A 24724-nucleotide genomic window follows, 5' to 3' on the forward strand; every position below is an offset into this window, starting at 1 on the left:
TCCCTCCTAGGTGGTAAGTAGGTGCAGCTGGGGGAGCAATCAGGCTACCTGCCAGAGTGGAGAGTGGGAGGAGCCAGAGGAGAGCAGGAAACATACACAACTATAGAAGAAAACACAGAACCATGAAGCCATCTCAAAAATATACGTCTTTGGACGTAACACTATTTTTTTCATCGGAGCCGCACTGACAGGGCAAAGTCAATCGGAGAGCCACTTTTACGGCAAAGTATCAAAAGTTACATTCAGTCATAAATAGCATGTCTTTTTATCAATCTGTCATCCCTGATATGCAATGCAACACAATACAAAAGGTGCTATCATTCTTTAACATTTACCAGTCAAATTTGTAACTAGGACAAGATGATTTAAAAAAATAAATAAATCAGGATTACCTTAATGCTGGGAAGACCTTATTTATTTATTTTTTCTATACTAGCCCATCATGTATCTATTATCTAACCATCCAAGTGCACATTCACGTTAAGAGCTGGCAAAAAACTGGCAAATGCGCAGTGAGTCAGTGTCATGCACATAGGACAGAGCAAGTGTAAATATCTCTAGTCTATATTTCCATCTTGTAATGCCGCTTTTTTAGGTATTTTTTTTAATATAAATTATTTGTAATAGAGCACTGTCTGGCCGTGTTTACACCAGACCAGATAGTTGTCGTGCCACGCACGCTGCGTTAAAAGTCTGTCAACACTTGACGTGAAAAAGCAACCATTGCAAATCATTTTAACGTAGTGCCAGTACAGTTCGTCATAAATAGAACAAGGCATCAGTGTAGACAACATCAATGGGTTCCAGAGTATGTGAGCGAAGTGGAGCGCCAACAATTTCCTCTCCGTGCTCCGAGCATTTAATAATCACTCCGCTCCAGCTTCCTACCACATGACAAGCTAAAATCAGCATTAAAAGGTATACCTGCTGCTTTTTGCAGTGCCAATTTTGTTTCTGATGAAAAGAACTATAACTTCCCGCTCACGTCATCATAGCCTTCACATTCTTTTTTATTTGAGTGATCCATCTCTATCAAGTTAGCAAAATATGTTTAACGTGAATTCTTGCTAAATATGCAGTTATATTACAGGCAGTTGGCATGAATTGTACTCATGCTGGAGCGGTGGTGGAGAGCTCTTGGAATGAGTGAAAACCACGACGCTCCGACTTTTAAAAAATCCGTTCCTCTCTCCATTCACAATTACACCGCTCCGCTCTCACTCCACTCCGCTCACGTTCTCTGATGGGTTCTATTGTCTTTTGTCGGATTGCGCAACTCGTGTCCGGTTTAGACATGGTGTGAGTATTTTAATGGGTTATGTCATAGCCCGGTGTGAGTATTTTAATGGGTTATGTCATAGCCCGGTGTGAGTATTTTAATGGGTTATGTTATAGCCCTGCTTGTTTTTAATGTTTAATGAATATCTGTATTGACTGCATGATCATATCATCATATTATTTACTGCCATGCGAGCCACAAATTAAATCTTGGCGAGCCGCATGAGGCTCGCGAGCCGCGCAATGAGTACTGCAAAATCACTAATGATAGACACGTTATACCCTGGTAATGGTATACACCATCATACTGCCCAGCCTACTCAGAGATGACTGGGGCTTCCAAGTGAGACCCTATGCGCCAGTATGTCAACTTACTGTCTCTGTTCCCTCATTTAGGGAATGAGGATTACATATAATTAGACATTTCTTGTAAAATGCACTCCAATAATCTTTGCTTTACTCATCTTTGAAAAATCACTTTTAACAGTGTACACAAATAAATAATGATAATAATAAAAAATAAATAAAAATAGAACCAATAGTAGAACAGGTTTAAAAAAAAAATTACAACCAAATGGAAAGAAACACTTTGACTTGCATGACATTTTCTTGTATAATGTACTCTAATAATCTGTTTTATATACGACTTTTTCAAAATCATTGTAAAGTGTACTTGAATTGAAGTACAGAAAATATTGCTATAATAAATTACAAATACTTTGTGAAAGTTGCTAAATAATTAAGTTGTCTAAATGGACTTAAAAAAACAACAACTGACAAATAGGTCAGTTTATTGTTCTCTGTATGTTTGAATGCTGGCTACCTTACTATTTTCATTTCCAATTATTTTATTGCATCTTATTTTACCTTTTTAACCTACTATTTATTTTATTTATTCATATCTAAGATGCTTATCATGATTTTTTTACATTTCACAGCTGTTTGCATTCTGTATATGGCAAATAAATAAAACACTATAATCTTAAAAAAAATTATAATTATAATTGCAATCAAACAGTTAAAAACAACAGCATACTGTCTAATAATAATAGCCTGGATTATCTCAATTAGATCTCTTAATTTATATAAAAATTACCAATAATTCAGGAAGTACATCATAGTGCTGCCGTCTGGTGTTCAAAAACACGAAGCACACATGATCTCTACATTATTTTGCAAAGCATTCGATTTCCATTCATTGGGAACACGGGCAAGTCGTGGCCTAATGGTTAGAGAGTCGGATTCGTAATCCAAAGGTTGCGGGTTTGAGTCTCGGGCTGGCAGGGATTGTAGGTGGGGGAGTGAATGTACAGTGCTCTCTCCCACCATCAATACCACGACTGAGGTGAGACCCTTGAGCAAGGCACCGAACCCTCAACTGCTCCCAGGGTGCCGCAGCATAACTGGCTGCCCACAGCTCCGTGTGTGTGTTCACTGCTGTGTGTGTGTGTGTGTTCACTGCTGTGTGCGTGCACTTTGGATGGGTTAAATGCAGAACATGAATTCCGAGTATGGGTCACCATACTTGGCTGTATGTCACTTTCACTTTTTTTTCCAGTGCATTCTGTTAAAACTAATGCATAGCTGGATGTAGAACGGGAACATGAGCACAAACATGTAAGAAATGAAGAAGGAGAAATTGTATTTGATTCAGAAGATGAATCTAAATGGAATATCCTTTGAGTCTTAAATTTGAAAAGTTCTCATGCATTTCATATTTTAGTGTTTGACAAGCTACAATAATGTTTTTTTTTTTTTTTTTTTTTTTTTTTACCTGGCTCTTATTGCTTTTCAAAGTGTTGATTTTTGTCAAATTCCATGAAAACCAATAAGAGTCAATGGGGAGTCTGTAGGATCCCAACACAACAACATTTTGTACAGCCTTTCCAAAACACATCTGTGTGTTGAAACTTTGCATGCACATTCATGACCCTAAATGAGAAATATTCACCAAATTTCAAGATTAAATATCTGCAGATGACGAACTCTTCTGTTGTTATTGTTACAGTAGATTTTAGCAAAAAGTAAGTAGGCTAGATGTCAAACTGGAATTTATGTTTGTTTGTTTTTGTTTTCAACTTCAACTTCAACTTTTATTTATTTATATAGCACATTTTAACGCAATTTTATTGCCCAAAGTGCTTCACAATTTAAAAGAAAACATACAAAAAAAGTCAATCATAATTTAAAAAATAAACCACTTAAAAAAAACCAACCCACAGAGAAAAGAGAAAAAAGAAAAAAAGAAAAAGTAGTTCCTCTACAAAATGTCTCTACGAAAGTCTTTCCTCTCCGAAAGCTAATGTAAAAAGATGAGTTTTCAACTGAGACTTAAAAACTTCTAAGGATGGAGCCTGCCGAATATGAAGTGGAAGACTATTCCACAATTTGGGAGCCACGACCATAAATGCTCTATCACCTTTAGATTTTTTTTTGGAGCGAGGAACTGCCAGTAACAGTTTATTTGCTGATCTCAGTGTCCTAGCCGATGTATGGTACTCTAAAAGATTGGTGATATAACTTGGGGACATATTATGAAGTGCTTTAAAAACCATCAATAAAATCTTAAAATCGATCCTGTACTGAACTGGTAGCCAGTGAAGAGAGGATAGTACTGGAGTAATATGATCCCTTTTTTTCATGCCTGTCAGGAGCCTGGCTGCAGCGTTCTGCACAATTTGCAGACGAGATAGATGTCGCTGACAGATCCCAGCATAAAGAGAATTACAATAGTCCAATCTCGAAGTAATAAATGCATGAATAACGGTTTCTAAGTCTTTAAAACTAAGAATGGGTTTTAACCTGGAGATCATTCTAAGTTGGTAAAAACTACTTTTTACTACTGACTTTATCTGATTATCAAAACTGAGAGTTGAGTCGATTATAACACCCAGGTTTCTTACACTGTTTTTTACAGTTATTTCTAAAGGAGCAATATTACTAGAGATCATCTCTTTTAATTTTGGTGGACCAAAAAAAATTATCTCCGATTTTTTGTCATTAAGCTGAAGAAAATTTTTAGACAACCAAATTTTAACCTCTTCCAGACAGAGTAACAGGGGCTGTAGCGAGTGCTCGTTCCCAACTTTAAGTGGTAAATATATCTGAGTGTCATCAGCATACATATGATAGGAAATGTCATAGCGACGACATATAGATCCAAGTGGGCACATATACAATGAAAATAGTGTAGGGCCCAGAATAGAACCTTGAGGAAGACCATATTTTAAAGGAACCACAGAAGATGAGTTATTTGCGAAATTAACAAAGAATGTTCGATCATGCAGATATGAATGAAACCATTTTAAAGCTGTTCCTTTTATGCCTACATCACACTCCAAACGTTTTAAAAGGATCAAGTGATCAACAGTGTCGAATGCAGCACTGAGATCCAACATAATTAAAACAACCCCCAAACCCGAATCAACTGCCATCCGTAAGTCGTTCACAATTTTTACCAAAGCGGTCTCTGTACTGTGACCAGCTCTAAAACCAGATTGGAATTTATCCATAATATCATTTTCAGTTAAAAAAGGGGTAATTTGAGAAAGAACAACTTTTTCTAAAACTTTAGATAGACATGGTAATTTAGAAATAGGGCGGAAATTATTCAGCTCTGTGGGGTCAAGACCTGATTTTGTAAGTAAGGGAAAGACCACTGCTTGCTTAAGACAGGGTGGGACAACACCATTACTTAAGGAGCTGTTCACAATAGATAATATACTAGGGCCCATAATTTCAAACAGATTCTTTAAAAAGTAAGGAGGAATAGGATCTAAAGGAGTATATGACAGTTTCATATGTTTAACGATGCCCTCCAGAACTGAAAGAGAGACAAAATCAAAGCAATCAAAAATACAAGAACTTGACATAGAGGCTGCTTGAACACTGTAAGAAGACACAATAACTTCTCTGATTGACTCAATCTTTCTTATAAAAAAGTTCAGAAAATCCTCACAGGTATGTGAAATAGAGTCAATAGGAGACACTATAATTGGGTTTAGCACAGTATTTATTGTGCTAAACAGAGCTTTAGGGCAGTGAGCAGTTCTACTAATTAAATCAGCGAAATATTTTGTTCTAGCAGCTTTAACTGCATACTGGTATTTATTAAGAGATTCCTGTAACATTTCAAAGGAAATTTGTAGTTTGTCTCTCTTCCATCTACGTTCTGCTTTTCTACATGCTTGTCTGAGAGCACGTGATTCATTATTAAACCATGGCTGAGACAGAGAATTAGGCTTTTTTAGTCTAATTGGAGCAACATCATTAATAATATCCAGACACAAAGAATTAAAAACAACAGTCAACTCCTGTGTGTCCAATGAAGTTCCAGAAGACTCTATAATAGAGGAAACTGGGCTTTTAGCATATGCCTCAGCAAAACAGTTTGCTGTCGACTCATTTATAGGACGGAAATAACAATCAGCAGATTGGCTTTTAGATACGGAAGCAGGTAGATCAAAATTAAAAAAGACAGGTCTATGGTCAGATATATAATTATCCTCCGTGGCCACTTCACTAATTAACAAGCCCATGGATAAAACCAGATCTAGAGTATGCCCATGCCTGTGAGTAGCATCACAAACAAACTGTGTTAAGTTAAAAGAGTCAATAAGATCAGAGAACTGCTTTCCTAAAAGGTTTGACGAGCAACACACATGGATATTAAAGTCCCCAATAATTAAAAGGTTGTCGGTGGTCAGAACAATAGAAGAAATAAAGTCTGAAAAGTCCTGAATAAAGTCCTTATCATATTTAGGAGGACGATAGATAAGTGCACAATATACAGTGTAGGTTAGTTCTAATTTAATCAATTGTAATTCAAAAGTTGAATATTTCTCCACTGGTACAAGGCTACATTTAAATCTGTCCTTAAAGAGCGTGGCCACACCCCCGCCTCGACCAGTGACTCTTGGGGTATTTAAAACATTTTAAATTGTTTTTTGTTTTTTACTAGAGGTTGATCAGTAATGGATTTTGCAGGTACAGATAACCAGCCCCTCCAAAAAACACTTCCAATCCAAACACTCAAAAGAGCTTCCAGTCTGGAGGATAGTCTCAGGAGGGAACATTCCATTAAAAAAAAAAAAAAATCTAATGTAACATCATTTGTTTCTGATTTTAGAATGAGCAACTGAAAAACGTAACATTCTACTTTAAGAAGTAACATTCTTGAACACAGTGTTTATCCAGCCTCCATCACTAAATGAGTCAGCAGGGATTTTTGCATGATGTGAGAAGCGGGTGCCAAACTTCTCATCATTATACATGTGTTCTGACACATGAAAATGAGGCTGAAAACCTTTTCAATAAACAAAAGCCTTCATATGCACTGCTTCAGTCTGTGCTTAGACTAAGAAAAAAATGTTTCATTTAAATAATATTAAAATAAAAATAACAAATAATAAAACATTTAAGACAGATGAAGTGTGCTTTTCAATATTCAAAACATTCTCACATGCCAAAAACACATTTATTCACTTCAAAAGACTAAAGAATATATAGAACCATTCAGTTCAGTGTTTGATTACTATTAAATTACATTAGCTTATTACTTGCTTATTAATAATTTATATAAAACTGTTATATTCACTACCATACATTATTATATCACAAATAACAGCATAAATCATATTTGTGATTAAAAAAAAGGCAGTTCCTAATGTTTATTTGCATGAGCTGTTTTCATAAAGTTTGCATGTGTTAGAGATAAACATTCAAATATAAACATAAACACACCACAAAAATAATAAACTCACCAAACTGAGGAACACAAATATGACATTTCAAAAAAGCTAACGTGTACAAACAGAATTGTGTTTCGAAAGTTAGTTAAAGGAAAACAAACTGGTTGAAATAAGGTGTGAACTGATAATAAAGGTGAGATGAGGACAGCTGATGCTTAATATTTCCTGAGAATATTAAAGCTCAGGAAAACTCATAAAACCATGAGAGGAGAAAAGAAGAGGAGTTCACTCAGGTTTGTGTTTTTATTTATTTATTTGCAACTCATTTTATCCCTCATGTTGTGTTCAAAATCTTGGTTAGATTTCTGTGTTTGGGGTCCATTGGCATTGGTTTCCATTCAATTTGCCAAAAAAAAGAAACTTCAAGGAATCTTTGACTGTTACATTTCATAAGTTTTCATGCAGTTCACATTTTAGTCCTTGACCAGCTAGAATAAAGGATTTCGTTTTTTTACCTGACACAAGTGTTGATTTTTGTCAAATTGCATGAAAACCAATGAGGGTCAATGGGGGAATCTGTAGGACCCCAAAACAACATTTGTTTTTGTACAGCCTTTCCAAAACATATCTCTGTGTTGAAACTTTGCTTGCACATAAAAAAATCTATTAATAAATATATCTTTGAACCAGTATTTTGAGCAGTTTGAAAAATCAAATGCAAAGCCAATTGACCCGCAACACAACAAGAGGATTTTAAAAACAGTCCAAAATATCATCAATAATAAATAATGCATTATGGTCATATTAAGAAACCGTAACGTTGTTGTTGCAGAATCCTGATGCATGCGAGATCATGGAGCAAAAACTATTTACACTCCTCATCTTGATCGGTGGGTTCTCTTCAATGCATGTGTTTACTGCATTTGTCCATTATTTGACAGAGAGAGTATGTTTTATGCTTTATTGACTACTATTGGGTGTCTTTTCTAGGTTTTTCCACCTCAGCGGTCCTTCAGCAATCTATAAAAATGTATTACTTTCTGTCAGAGTTAAAAACGTTCGCAGAAGCCCAGTTGTACTGCAGAGCGACGTTCACAGATCTGGCGACTATTGAAAACACAGACGATCTGAAAACGCTTCAGACTGATCAGGTCACACAGGTGCATGGATCGGGCTGATGGAAACCGATCTTTTTCACTGGCAATGGACTCTGGCAGACAGACACTTTTATAAAGACGGAGAGACAAAATACAGAAACTGGGCACAATTCGAGCCAGATGGACTGAATCAAGAATGCGTCATCATGACTTACAAAGGACAGTTTCAAAAGACCAACTGCCTCGATCTCTTCAACTTCATTTGTTAGGATGGTGAGTAACGGTCGGTGATATAGAAAAATAACATTATGATTTTTCAGCCTGAATCATGATCCATGATGTTGGTTTTAAGAACATTTTTCAAGTTACTGAGTAGTACAGCTAAAATAAATTCCTTATTTTAAAAAAATATAGCCTTGCACCAGGTTATTGTTAAACTTTTTTTTTTTTTAAATAATGCAAAAATAATAATAATAATAAAAAAAACATTATTGGATGAAAATAAATAACACAGAGCTTAAATGTAAATGAGTAAAAAAAAAAAAAACTATTAAAGCTATATAGATTTTTTTTCTTCAAAAACTAAAACTAATAATAAAAAAAATTGCATGACAAAATTACAATAACATAGACTACAATTAAAATAATTTTTAACCATAATAAACTACACAAAAAAATGTCATTACTTAAAATTAACTACATCAAAAATATTAAAGAATTTAAGCTAGTTGCTAAAGTAGCATTTATGATTTGTGTTTAAAGCTGAAGTAAAAAAAATTAACTAAAACTAAAAACTAAAACTTAACTACATCAACAATTAAAAGATGTTCAAAAAGAGACAAATGACTTAATTTTAAATTTAAACATAAAATATAAAAAAACTATTGAAATTATTAACAAAACTAAGAATATATCAACAAGACTAAAATGAGACTGATGTAAATAATAGTTTTAGTATGTTTTACTTGTATAATTTTTTTGTTAGTTACTTTTTTATTTTAATGTTAGTTCAAGTTTTAGTAACTGTGCATTTTTGTGAGGTTTTCTTTTCTTTTCTTTTTTGAATATGAATCAATATTATTAACTAGCTGAAATAAAATGAAGTTGTTATATTTTATTTCGGTTAAAGTTTATATTATAAAAATAATCTAATATTTTTTGTGTTTTAGTTTCTTAAACAACCCTGGTACGTGTTACAGTGTCTACTGACCTGCATCTTTTTTGCTCGTCTATAGCGAACAGTATTGAGCGGCGATATGTCTACATCAGCTTTCTCTACACATGGAGGGAAGCTCAGCGATACTGCAGACAGTATCACACCGATCTGGTCAGCGTGAGGAACCTGGATGAGAACAATCAGATCATGGAGCTGATTCCCACGCTGGGATTTGCATACATTGGCCTGTTCAAAGATGACTTTGTCTGGTCCGACGGCGGCACGTCGTCCTTCAGAAACTGGGATTTTATTCAGCCAGATTTTCTTGGAGAATGCGTTGCATTGACGGACAACAAATTTTGGAAAACGGAGCTCTGCGGAAATCTGAAACCATTTTTCTGCTATCGGAGTGAGTGTTTGTCATTTACAAACGCAGTGTGTGCTGAGCTGACACTAATTATTATTATTAGTAATAGTATCATGTGCAATGTCTTAAATGTTAAGTGTCGTGATTTAAGTGATGATCATGATCAATGATTCTAGTAATTTTCACAAATAATTACAAAGAAACAGATGTAAAATCTTTAATAGAAACATACATAGTAATTTCTTGTAAATCAATCTAGTAATCTTTGTTTACAACTTCAAATAATCTTTTTTTTTCCACATTCATCTCAGTTTTTAATATTTTTAGTCAATAATATAGGCTGTAATGTTTTGTTCAGGTGCAGCTCGTATAAAGAGACAGATCCTGAGACTGGAGGTGAAATCTGCTCTGAATGTCAATGATCCAGATATGCAGACGTCCATCTTAGCGGAGGTGAGTCGATTTAGTTCCCTCATAACACAAACCAGCGTAATTATGCAAACTTCTGAACGGTAGTGTATCAAATCGTGTGTGTTTTGGTCTTCAGATACAGCTGACAAACGTCACCAAGCTGGAATGGAGAGCAGCAGCAAACGGGATGGTTTTTCAGAAGAACGAGAGTAAAATGAGTGTAGAGCAGAAGATATGAGCTCCTGCGGTAATGATGTGCTGATACTCACAAAACTGGTGTTCATCACACCTGCACAATACCTCCATTAGACTAACCCTAACCCTCACAGACATCAACACTACAGACAGAAAACCAACAAATAACCAGAAAAACCAAACGCTCCTCCTCAACGCATGTACTTACTATCAAACCACTACTAAACCATCTGAAACGATACTTACCCAATACTATAACTGACTTCACGAGTCTATAATGTGTTTTGATTCCTGATTGTTTAGTGCTCAGATATACTGCAGTGACCTGTTAAGAACTGAAATAAACACACATGCCGTGATCATATTTTTTATCACTGAGTTCCAGGGAGTAAATATCAAATGTGGTATTGGCCCAACCCTATTTTGTTGTATTTATATGTGAATATTTATGATTTTTTTTATATATATATATATATATATATATATATATATATATATATATGAAATGACATTATAATACTTAACAATAAAGTAATGTCATGATCTTGTATCAGATTTGTGTTATTTTGCCATCATAGAAACAACATAGTTTTTACAATATTGTTCTTAGGTTTTTTTTTTTTCCTGGTTTCACATCAATTTTAATTAAAGTTTTTGTTGTGTGTTTGTCATTTTTATTCTTTTTTTTTTTTTTAAACATGTATAAACTATATTTAGCTATTATTTATCGGTTTTGGTTTATTTAGTATATCGGTTAGGTATTTTAGTACTTCTATTTAAATTAAACAATAATGCCAGTTTTTAGCAGTCATAACCTAATGGAGAGAGAGTTGGACTTGTAACCCGAAGGTCGTGGGTTCGAGTCTCAGGTCCGGCAGGGATTGTAGGGGGTGAGAGTGAATAACCAACACTCTCTCCACCCTCAATACCACGACTGAGGTGAGACCCTTGAGCAAGACACCGAACCCCCAACTGCTCCCCGGGCGCCGCATCATTAGCTGCCCACTGCTCTGGGTGTATGTTCACTACTGAGTGTACACTTGGATGGGTTAAATGCAGAGCACAAATTCTGAGTATTGGTCACCATACTTGGCCACACAGCACTTCCCTTTCCCTTTCCCTTTTTAGCTCATCTTCTGATGAGTCCTCTAGAGGGCGCTGTGTCTAATCTTTTGATGATTGAACTCGACTATGTAAAGCCGTTCTCAGTCCTGTTCCTGAATCTTCAGGAGCTGGACATAATCTGATCATTCTGAGCTCCTGCTGCCTTCAGCTTCCAGCATGCTGTTCAGACAACAGCCTTCATGGAAAAGAACTGTAAGCTGGGATTCGAATATGTAATTATGCAACTACGGCACACTATGGATAACTGTGGCATCCCACAATGCAATGCCCTCAACCTGACTTTCCATTTCCAGTGAGAAGGACTGTGTAAACCACAGGTCATTTCAATCGTTTCTTGATCACCTTATCTCACTATTTCATCAGACTGTCAAATGCCAAAAATAACCATATTTATTTCTCAGAATGACACACGCTGAATTTAAGGCATAGTTCAACCAAAAATTTAAACTTGTTAAACATTTACTCATCCTCAAGCCATCCAAGATGTAGGTGACATTGGTTTCTTCAGTAGAACAGTAAGGAATATTTTTAGCTAATAGTTGTGGTCCTTGCTGAGAAAAAAAAAAAACATATTAAGGAACTATGCTCCGGTCCGGATTTTTGCAGCCAATAATGATAACAAGATTTCTTGTCATCATGATCAGCTAATACAGCATCTTTAGCCAACATCCCTCCACATGGTGTCTCTTATTTCATAGTTTCAGAAATTGTAGTAATTCTATACAAATGATCATCAGAATCAGAATCAGAATGAGCTTTATTGGCCAGGTATGTTTATTTCAAATTCAAATTTTATTTGTCACATACATATACATACGTAGTACGACATGTAGTGAAATGTATTGTACGACTGTCCAACAAATTGTCCAACAAAATTAGAAAAACCTCAAGTTTACAAAAATACAAATAGAAAAAGTACAGTAACCATATATACAGAATAAACTAGCAATAAAATAAAATAACAAATAGATATGAGAATAAAAAATAGAATATGATTCTATATAGATTCTATAAAAGTAAAGTGTATGTCAGTGATAAAGTGTCCGTGTGCTGTGCAGTGCAGTAAAGTGTATAAGTGAGTAAAAGGATACTAAAGACAAAGACAAATGGTATGTAAGTCCCACTCATTTATCCTTCCGTACCTTCTACAAATTAGTGCAGATTGTACTTGAAAAATGTGCAAAGTGGAAGTGTGGGGTGATGTGATTAGAGTGGAGAGTGGTTTAGACTCCGAATGGCCTGCGGGAAGAAGCTCCTCCTCATTCTCTCTGTGTTCGCCTTCATGGAGCGGAAGCGTCTCCCTGAACGCAGCAGAGAAAAGAGTCCATTGTTGGGATGGCTGAGGTCCTTCACTATCTTCCTGGCCCTGGTCAGGCACCGCTTGCTGTAGATGTCCTGCAGGTTAGGGAGCTCGGTGTGAATGGTACGTTCCGCTGAACGCACCACCCTCTGGAGGGCTCGTCTGTCCTGCATAGTGCAGTTCCCGAACCAGGAAGTGATGCTGCCCGTCAGGACGCTCTCGATGGTGCAGGTGTAAAAAGTCTTAAGCACCCGAGAGGGAAGTCTAAAGTCCTTTAAGCGTCTCAGATGGTACAGACGCTGCCTGGCCTTCTTCACCAGGGTGCTGGTATGACAGGACCAAGTCAAGTCCTGCGTGATGTGAACACCCAGGTATCTGAAGCTGTCCACTCTCTCCACTGGAGTCCCGCTGATCGTGATCGGCTGGTACGAACGCTCCTGCTTCGTACTGAAGTCCACTATCAGCTCCTTAGTTTTGCTGATGTTCAGGTGTAGACTATTCACCTGGCACCAACTCTCCAGGTTCTTAATCTCCTGTATGTAGGCCGTCTCGTCGTTGTCTGAGATCAGGCCCAACACAACAGTGTCATCAGCAAACTTAATGATGGTGGTGGAGTTGGAAGTGGCCACACAGTCATAAGTGTACAGTGAGTACAGCAGGGGGCTCAGAACACAACCTTGAGGGGCTCCAGTGCTTAGGGTGATGGAGGATGAGGTGTGTTTACCCATCCGTACGGCTTGCTGTCTGTCCTTCAGGAAGCTGGAGATCCATTGGCACAAGGATGTGCTGAGACCAAGGACCTCCAACTTGGAGGTGAGTGTGGAGGGAATTATGGTGTTAAACGCTGAACTGTAGTCCACAAACAGCATTTTTACATAATTCCCTTTTCTGCAGTCCAGGTGACTTGTTGTGGTGTGGAGGAGGTGTGAGATGGCATCCTCCGTGGAGCGGTTATGTCTGTATGCAAACTGTAGTGGATCCAGTGTGTCTGGTAGTGATGCAATGATGAAGTCTCTGACCAGTCTCTCAAAGCACTTCATCACCACTGATGTGAGGGCTACAGGGCGATAGTCGTTTAGGCAGGTGGGCTGCGGTTTCTTGGGGACAGGAACAATGGTGGACTGCTTAAAGCATGAGGGGACTATGGACTGTTCCAGGGAGAGGTTGAAGATCTCGGTGAACACCGGTGCTAGCTGGTCAGCGCAGGCCTTCAGAACCCGACCTGTGATGCCATCTGGTCCTGCTGCCTTCCTGATGTTCACTCTCTTGAATGCCCTCCTCACGTCATGCTCCGTGATGGTGAATACGTTGTCCTCACCGGCTTCCTCAGCGTGCATGCAGTTAGCACTGCTAGCGCCGTTAGCGTGATTAGCTGCAGCCTCGAAGCGAGCATAAAAAGTGTTCAGCTCGTCAGCCAGAGAGGCGTCCGCATTCCCCGATCTGGAGGGTGGTGTTTTATAGTCCGTGATGGTTCTAAGTCCCTGCCACAGGCTCCTAGAGTCGCCATGTTGGAATTGCGACTCTAGTTTCCTCCCGTAGCGCTGCTTCGCCTCCTTCACCGATCTGCGCACGCTGTAAGATGCAGCCTTGTAATCATCCATGTTCCCGGTGATGAGCCCTGTGTTGTAGGCAGCGGAGCGGGATCTCAGGGCGTCGCGGATGGTTTTATCCACCCACGGCTTCTGGTTGGGAAACGTCCTGATGATGGTTTTCTGCACCGTATCATCCATTAGTTTCTCTATAAATCCCACAACCGCTTCCGTAAACAAGCTGACGTCATCAGAGCTGCGCCGGAACATGTCCCAGTCTGCGTCATCTAGCGCGTCCTGCAGAGCGGCCACCGATTGGTCCGTCCAGCGTTGGACCTCCCTCTGCACCGGGGCTTCCTGTTTCAGCCTCTGTTTGTAAACAGGCATGAGGAAGATGCAAGGAATACACATACAAGGAATTTGTTTAGTGACAAAAGCTCCACAGTGCAACAGAAAGACAGCAACAGGACAGGACACAGATAATAAAAGAATAATAATATACAAATATCATATACTTATCTATGCTGTTGAGGCACGACTGCACCGCTAAAGTTTGATGGCATTAGGTGTTTTGTGTACTTTGATAGTGTAATTGCATATAAGTTACATCATTGCATGGTTATTAAAATAATCGAATGAATTGAACCAGTTCACAGAAAACAATCCCTTTTCCCCGTTTGCCTGAGGCTCTGCATGCATTACAATAAATAATGTTGTAAATAATGCTCAGTTTCTTGTACATACCAATTGTTTCTCTTCATGAGACCTCAATATATTGTCAGGAGCCACAGGAATTAATTTTATACTGCCTGATATGCTTATTTGTTTTTTAATTCTCAGACAGGCAGCCATTGACTTTTAATGAATCACCAAAGAGCATGTTTTCAGCTAAAAATCTTTTTTACTGTTCTACTGAAGAAAAAGAGTCACCTACATCTTGGATCACCTGATTATGAGTAAATTAAAAGCACATTTTCATTTTTGGATGAAATGTCCCTTTAAACATGCAATCTGATGAGGTCATCGTGTGATTACATTTATTCTTGCACACTGCGTTCTCTATTTTGATAACACTTTATATTAAGGTGTCCTTGTTATATGTTACATGTACTTACTATTATAATAACAAGCTCTCTTCTAATAAATTATGCATAATTACATGCAAATAATCCTAAAGCAAACCCTAATCCTAACCCTACCAAATAGCAAGTACATGCAGTTAATTACCTTTACTCAGTACTTTAATGTATAATTACACTGTAACAAGGACCTTGTGTGACCTCTATTTTTTTAAGCAGTAGTTCTGCAAACACATCAAATAACCCAGCCAACTGTAACCAATTTCCATCCTGACCAGACAGATTTCCATCCTGACCTTCACAAGGACACTTTATTCAAATACAAGAAGCAAATAATCTCTAATCTAGCCAAACCGGACGAGTTAGGGAAATGTCAATCCAAATAATCTAGTCAATACGAAACATGCTGATAAAACAACATTATTTTGATAAACTACATTATTTGTTATAATGTTTGCCTGATTTGATTCAACACAAATCTATAGCTGCACATCATGTAGCTATCAGCTTAACATATTTAAATAGACCCTAAAATTACAGAAGATTTCTGTATCTCAGTCACTAGAATATAGCTGCTGAAGATGTGAATCTTCATTTGCCTCAAGATTTGATTATGACTTATAACATAATCATAACAATTGATTATAACAATATTATTAAAAAAACTTGATTCATTCAAAGCATCTTTTTCAACAATTATTTTATTAATAATTACTATATTAAATCATAGTATAGATCTTTTATCTTTGTTATTACGAACAATGATGCAAAAAAAAAAAAAAACAGTAGAAAAAATATAAGCAATGAAATTATCATTGCTTTATTTTTTTCCATTTTAAATCTATTCAATAGAAGCATTCCAGTAGGAATAATACAGAAATTGAATATTCAGATGTACCCACTGTATGTACACAAATACACATTGCACAGTCTTTTAAGGGTGACCCCGAACAGTCGAAGATTCGATGCTTTGATAGGATGAACCTGATTTGACTACCAATCTCACAGTCGAACATTTTCAGAGGTGTAATGAAACAAGAATCATGCCCTTTTGGCTATATGGGGGTGCTCAATGTCTGATTTCACATTGAACTACTGAACTATTGTCTCAATTAGCAAATATACAGCCTAAATACGAACTTATTCATTGAATGTTTGGTGTGAAAGAGCTTTTACATATACCAAAAATATACATTTTTATATTAAAAAAACAAAAACAAGCAAGCCCAGCCCAGATGAGAAAAAGTCATCCAAAAGCAATGCAAAACATTACTGTCCATAAAAAAGTAACGTAATTAGTTACTTTATTGTAATTACTTATTGTATTGCATTACTTTTAAAAGTAACTTTCTCCAACACTGATGATGTGTATTTTGAGCATTTTACAGCATTTGTAAAGTTCCGTTACCTTACTAAAAGCCACATTTTATGAAGTATTTTACTTTTTTGGGGAAGGAAAAGGAAATCCAAGGAAAAGGAAATCCAAGATGACGCCTGTGTATTTGGCATGCCATCTGCTGCTCTCGTATTTGCTTGTCTGGTTGTCTGCTCTTTCTCTAAACTGCTGAACGCTTTTAATCTACGACCACCAAACACTCTTGGATATCCGCAACTCTGTTGTGGACACACTCACAAACTCTTATACTTCGGATATGGACTGCTCCTTTGACAATACAAATGAGTCGTATTTTGACAATACGAATTTCCGAATGGTTATCCCAGATTGTATTCGCCGGTGGCCCCTCAACATCCCGTGGAGAAAGCGAAGGAGGAAACGAGGCAACCGCGGAGGATACATCGTGAAGCTGAAAGCTCATCTGCGGGCTGGCTTTCTCTCGGATCCTACCTATGAATCATTTTACGGCGGCTCTGCTACCTGGCGCCCGCTGGACTTTATCTACCGGTGGCTTCGTCCTGTTCTCCCCCTGCACCCGAGTCCTGTTTCTCGTGCCGGTCTCCACCGAATCGGCCTCGGCTCTCGAAGACGGGGAGTAACTCACGGAAATCTGCACTCACTGAAAAGAGCATCCTCATCTCCTGTTATTATTTCTCCACCAAAGATGGCATTATTAAATGCCTGCTCCTTGGTGAATAAGACCTTTTTATTAAACGACTTTTACTCATCTCACAACTTGGATTTTATGTTCATCACGGAATCCTGGATAAAGGTTGGTGATCTAACTCCTTTTGCTGATCTGATCCATTCTGACTGTACATTTTTTAACTCTCCTTGTCCAAGTGGACGCGGGGGTGGGATAGTAACTATTTTAAAGAACTCTCTCTGCACGCTGTCGATTGGTCCCTGTAATGGCTTTTTCCAGTTTTGAAGCTCAGTTTCTTCAATTAGACTGGAATGGTCCTATATGTTTAGGGGTGATCTACTGTCCACCACACTCCTCTAAGGACTTTATTCAGCATTTCACTGAACTGGTCGGCAATATTGCCACTAATTACCATCGCTTTCTATTGGTGGGTGATTTTAATATCCATGTCTGCTGTCCGTCAAACCCCCTATCACATGACTTTCTTCATCTTATCGACGCTTTTAATCTATCTCAGTGGATCAATGACTCTACTCATATTCAGGGCCATACGATGGATCTTGTACTGTCATATGGGCTTGATGTGACTGATATTGTGCTCTCAGATTTTATGATCTCGGACCATAAGCCCATACTATTTTCAATGACTCTTCCTGATCTCTCTCATTTTTCTACTACACCTGTAATTCTGTCTCGGTTCTACTCTCCTCAGTTTAGCACAAATTTCAACTTGTGCTTCGCTGAATGCTGCTCAAAATTGCACTTGGATCAATCATTATCTGACTTGGATGCTGATCAACATCTTAGCCTCATGAATTCTGCCTGGCTTAAGGTAGCAAATGCAACTGCTCCCCTTAAGCCTCATAAGCACAAACCAAAATCTGAACCATGGCATAACTCTGACACCTGTCTCCTAAGACAAAATTGTAGAAAGGCAGAACGAAAATGGAAAAAGGACAGGCTGCATATCTCTCTTCAAATGTTCAGAGACTCTCTTACATCTTACCAGACTGCAGCTAAGTCTGCGAAAGTTGCACATTTTTCTAATTTAATTGACACTAATCACTCTAAACCTAAGGTTTTGTTTTCAATTATTCAATCTGTTACTAATCCTTCCGTTAACACTTTGCCTGTTGCCTCTGTTGCTCTCTTGAGATATTTCAGTGACAAAATTGCTAACTTAAGACTTAGCGTCTGCCCCACTTTAACTTTAACTGTCTCTCCAATCATGTCATCTGCCTCTGCCGTTTTCGATGCTTTTGAACCTACAAATCTCCAGGAATTGAAGGAGGTGATTGGCAAGCTTAAACCCTCATTCTGTTCTAGCGATATCATTCACCCGAGATTTTTTTAATTAATTATCAGTTCTATTGGGCCAGGTTTGGTGTCTCTTATCAATAAGTCTCCAAACTGGCTCTGTTCCAGCCAGTCTTAAAGTCGCTACGGTCACTCCTATTGCTCCAGAAGACTTCACTGGATTCCTCTGTCCTAAACATTTTTCAGCCAATTTCTGTATTACCTTTTATTTCAAAAGTTTTGGAGAAAATTGTGCTGAATCAACTTCTATGTTTTCTGTCAAGTAATTGTATTTATGAGGTTTTTCAATCTGGTTTTAAGTCTGCTCACAGCACTGAGTCCGCCCTGTTGAGAGTGTTAAATGATATTTACCTCTCTACTGATTCCGTAGACTCTGTGGTTCTTATTCTTCTAGATTTATCGGCCGCTTTTGATACCGTAGACCACTCAGCTTAGCTTGAAGCTGTTTTTTCTTGAATGGCTTTTTCATTGTTACCATACTATGTCTATATAATTTTAAATGATAAAATATAACATTTATTTATATAAAACGCTATTATTTTGTTGTTTCTCTACTCTAAATTTCCAGGAGAAGGGCCAAGCACATGCATACTAACATTTGCACAGAACAATAACTGCTGAAAAGTCAAAAGATGTTATATTTTGCACAATCTGAAAACATACCCTACTAATCACAAACAAATAATACATTTACACAAATACAGCTGACCTGCAAAAACAAGAAGCACATCTCTAATGTTTTGCATGTCCAAATACATCATTAAAAATGTTTCTCTGACCAAATATGCATGTGAATTTATTCGATGCACAATATAAATGCATGGGCCGATCAAATGTAAATGTTTCCCTTGAATGCAAATCCATAGATGTAAATGAAAAGTTAATTTTAGAGGTTGATTTTTAATAGGAGAATGGATTTTCTGACTAAAAACAGCTGTAAATATTTCTACATGAAGTACAGTGAGTGTCCTAAGATGATCCACCAAAACGCACCTGAAGGAGGAACTGCAAACAAACAATACAGGACACACTTTGCATATCTGACTGTATAATTCCCTTCTTAACACAATGAACCCATATAAAAGCACAAGATTTGGAACCTGAGAAGCATTCAGAAAATTCACCGTCACTGAATGTAGGCCAGCATTTCATCAGTTCATCTCAGAGCAGTTTAACAGGTTAGTGCTATTTCATTCATAAGGGATGAACGGCTGATTAGTAATTATGCTGTACTTTAACAACATAATGTAACAAAATCATAATATTGGTCATTGAAATTGCATTAGCATATTTCTTCACTTTATGCATGTTTTGTTAATCTACTGTTATGATTTGCCTGTTGTTATTGTAGTCAGACTTGCCATTTTACTGCATTATTTTCGTTCATTTTCACAATTTGGCTGCATGGCAAAATAATAAATAAAATAAAATAATTACAAAACAACAACCAAACTCAAAATATACACAAATATATACATTTAAACTAAAATAAATAAATAAATGTCAATTTTCTTTTCAGGCTTTTTTTTTCTTCTTTTTTTCCCCCAGTGACAAAAACCAAAGTGATGGACCGAATTTTGCCTCATCTGCTCTTTCTTTCAGGTAAAACATTTAAATATCATTATTCAAAACATTAAAATATGTAACAACATTAACTGAAATTACTGAAATTAGACCAGATTTGCATATTCTTACATACAAGAGTATTATAATAAAACAAATTTTGTAGACACGAGTGAGACAAAGAGAACTAAGATCAATGTAATCAAGTCAATGATCAATGTATATTTATGCAAGCATCTACAACAGACAACCAAAGAAATATGACTTGTAAACAAATAAAAAATAGCATGCTTTCATTTAAAAGAATGGAAAACACGTTACAAGCAAAATAACAAGCTTTTAAAATAACTTGTAATACAACTCATAACTGTATTGAAAAAATAATATTATTGAAATATTACTGAGACAATGTATTATGCACTTATTATGATGTAGTTTTCATCACTTATGATGCTTATTAACAACAACAACAACATATTAATGCAGATTAATATTTTAACCAGTAGATGACATCAATGCACTTTGATTGTTGAAGAACAATATTAAAATCAATCCTTATTTAATCTCATGCAAACTATATTTAAATCAATAGGTTCTCAATCATTTGACCAATGCTTTACTACAGAAATGCTATAGTGACTATAGTGTAAATTCTATATGCTATAGTGTAAATTCTTTATCACAAGCAGCAAGTTTATAGTCACTTGACAAGCTCTTGTCCAAAAACAAAAATTACTCTAAGTGTCAGAATAAAAACAAAATAAAGCCAGCTAACTTAAGACTCTAAATTTTAAGAAGGAAAGAAAATAATAAAATGACTATTCTCTTGCAGGACTGCTGTCATTAACTCTGTGTATATAACAAGAGTATATTCTGATCAAGCAGTTAATGACGTGGGAAAATGCACAGAGTTACTGCAGGACATGTTTTGATATGTGTTTATGGGGTATATACGACAGACATCTTATCTGGTTCTACATCAAAACACTTCTGCTCTTTATTACGCCACCCTCAGGCTTCCACATGAACTGCATCACAATCAACATCAATTATTCACATATCATGACATCCCCTTTTTTTTTTTTTTTTTTTTTTTCACTAGAAAGTCCATAACCTGCAAAAGACAACAACTAAAACAAAAATATTCTGCTTAGCATCACTTAACACTTTTCTTGCATATAAACATGTTTTACTTTTTTTTTCCAAAAATAACTGTTATAATTTTTTTTTTCAACTGTCCCCTTAACTATCACTCCTAAACAAACATTAGGAAGTTCACAACTACTCTTCAACAAGCCTTCTTGGTTTAGTAACAATCCTTCCACTTGCTGTTTTGGTTGGGAAACTTGGAAGCTTTGTAGGACTAGCATTTCCTTGTTGTGTTCCATTCTGAATGTCCACTTCACATGGTTCACATTCGTCTTCACACACATTCTGCTGTGTCACATTTGGATTATTTCTGTCCTTGGTTATGACATTTTCCTTCTTTGTCTGCATTAGAAACTTTCTGTTCCTTCTGTACTTCTTGCCATCAGGCGTCTGTACCACATAGGATCTAGGTTGTTCAGATAGTTCAGTTACTTGAGCTGGATTCCATACGCCCTCTTGCCATATTCTGACATTGTCGCCAATCTGTAGTTTCTGAAGCATCCTTGTTCCTTGATCAAAGTATTCTTTCTGTTTCTGTTGTCTTTTTTCAAACAACTGCTGCACTGGTTCAGAGACCAAACAGGGTTTCAACATTTGTGCTTTTGTTGGAAGTCTCGTTTTCACTCGTCTCCCCATCAACAACTGGGCTGGTGACGCTCCAATGTCTTCCAGTGGTGTATTCCTAAGGTTCAGTAAAGACAAATACGGATCCTTTCCGTCCGCCTTAGCCTTTTTGAGCAAATGTTTAACAGTTTGTACTCCTCTCTCAGCCATTGCATTCGACTGAGCATGATGTGGGCTTGACGTTACATGAGAAAATTCCCACTCTTTTACAAAATCTTGAAATTCACGAGAGCTAAATTGAGGTCCGTTATCTGAATTCACTACCTCAGGAATTCCATGTCTCGCAAATTGTGACTTAAGATGGTTGATGACTGTTGCGCTTCTTGTGTCTGATCTTAGCCATTCGACCTCGATAAACTTGGAATAGTAATCCACTAAAAGTAGATACTCCTGCTGGCCAAAGGTGAATAGATCAACACCTATCTTTTGCCATGGTCTTTCTGGAACCTTGTGTGGATGTAACGGCTCTTTGGTTTGTCGTTTTTGATGAGTTTTACACACATTACAGCTGTTCACTACTTCTGTGATTCTTTGTGACATTCCAGGACAAAAGAGTACTTCTCTCGCTCTGTGTCTGCAACTTTCAATACCCAAGTGGCTTTCGTGAATTCTCTTAAGCATTTCAGCTCTCATTGCTGTTGGAACAATGATTTGTTCTCCTTTGAATAGAATTCCATCCACTGCTGAAATTTCCTCTCTCTGTAATTCCAATACACTTGTATTTCTCTTGCAGCTTGACTCTTTGTCTTCGGCCATCCACTCAGGACTGTCTCTTTGAGTTTCGTTAGAGTCTCATCATTCTTTGTTTCCTTTTTGAATTCTTCCAATTTCTCACTTGACACAGGCAAATTGGAGATCACCATGTGCACCTGAGCTTCTATCTCTTTATCAAGTGTACAGGTCACTGGTAAGAAAGCTCTAGACAATGCATCTGCTATATGCATCTCCTTTCCTGGCTTGTAGTGTACATGCACTTGATATTTCTGCAGCCTCATTAATAGTCTCTGTATTCTAGCTGGTGCACTGCTCAATGGTTTTGTCATTATCACCTCAAGTGGCTTGTGATCTGACTCCACATCAATTTCCTTTCCATATACATACTGATGGAAGCGTTCTACCCCAAACACAATTGCTAACATTTCTTTTTCGATTTGCGCATAGCGCTGTTCCGTTTCAGTCAATGCTCGCGATGCATATGCAACCGGTTTATCCTCTTGCAGTAGAACTGCACCAAGTCCTTCTTTTGAAGCGTCCACTGATAGTGTCACAGGAAGGTTTACGTCATAGTATCTGAGCAAATGAGCTTCAGTGAGCATTGTTTTCAGTTTGTCGAATGCATGCTGATGCTCATCTCTCCACTTCCATGCCACATCATCTCTTGTTAGTCCACGTAATGGTTCAGTGTGTTGCGACATATTTGGAATGAACTTTGCTAAGAACGTTACCATTCCCAGAAACCGCTCCATATCTTTCTTGCATTCAGGTGTTGGCATTTTCTTTACAGCCTCGATCTTGCTCTGATCAGGTTTCAATCCTTCTTTTGAAAAGACATGACCCAGGTATTTAATTTCCTCTAGGCCCACTCTGCATTTTTCTTTATTCAGCTTGAAGTTCTTGACTCTTGCTCTCTCTAGCACTTGTCTCAGTCTTTCATCATGCTGTTGTTTTGTCTCTCCCCAGATCAACAAGTCATCAATGTACGTTTCTACTCCTTCAATTCCTTCAAACAGTTGTCCTACTGTTCTGTGAAACACTTCTGGTGCTGAATTAATTCCAAAAGCTAGACGAAGGAATCTGTAACGACCAAAAGGTGTGTTGAACGTACAGAGGCGAGAACTGGCTTCATCTAATTTGACTTGCCAGAAACCTGAATTTGCGTCCAGTACTGTAAAGTATTTAGCTTTCGACAGTCTGCAGGTTATTTCCTCAACTGTTGGTAACTGGTAGTGTTCTCTCATGACCGCTGTATTAAGATCTCGCGGGTCTAAACAGATTCTTAATTTTCCATTAGACTTTTCCACAATCACAATAGGGTTTACCCACTTTGTAGGCTCTTCGATTCTTGCTATAACTTTCATCTTTTCCATCCTGTTCAGCTCTGTTCTCAATTTTTCTCTTAGAGTGACAGGAATCTTTCTTGGTGGGTGAACTTTTGGCGTCACACTCTCATCAATGCGTATGGTGTGTTCCCCTTCAAGACAACCAATTCCTTCGAACACATCAGCATACTCTTTGAAGATGTTTATTTCCTCACTTTTATTCAGTGTCATCACTCTCTTTATGAGCCCCATTTGCTCACATGCTTTGATACCTAGTATCGGTTGAGCATCTGTCCTCACAACAATGAATTCCAGGAAATAACTTTTCTTCTTGTATTTCACTGTCCAGTTGCACTTTCCTTTCACTGGTATTTTGTCTCCTGTGTATGTTGACAGTTTCACGTTTGTTGGCTTGAGTATGTTCTTCTTGCCTGTCCTTTGCAGTAAGCTGTAAGGAATTACATTGGCCTGCGCACCCGTATCGAGTTTGAATTTGACAGATTTGCGCTCCAGTTGTATTTCGACGGTCCATTCATCTGCTTGTGACTGTGGGTTTACATGCACAGCTCCAACGTAAAGACTTGTTTGCTGATCTGCGTCGTCATCGTCTACTGCGTGCACTTTCCGCGATCTACACATCCTTGCAAAGTGATTCATTTTCTTGCAATTTTTACATTGTTTGCCATAAGCTGGACACGCACGTGATGAATGCTCAGTTCCACATCGTTTACAGTCTTACGTGCTTGCTTTATCTTTCTCATTC

Source organism: Barbus barbus (genome assembly GCF_936440315.1).
Source record: "Barbus barbus genome assembly, chromosome: 1".
NCBI lineage: Eukaryota > Metazoa > Chordata > Actinopteri > Cypriniformes > Cyprinidae > Barbus > Barbus barbus.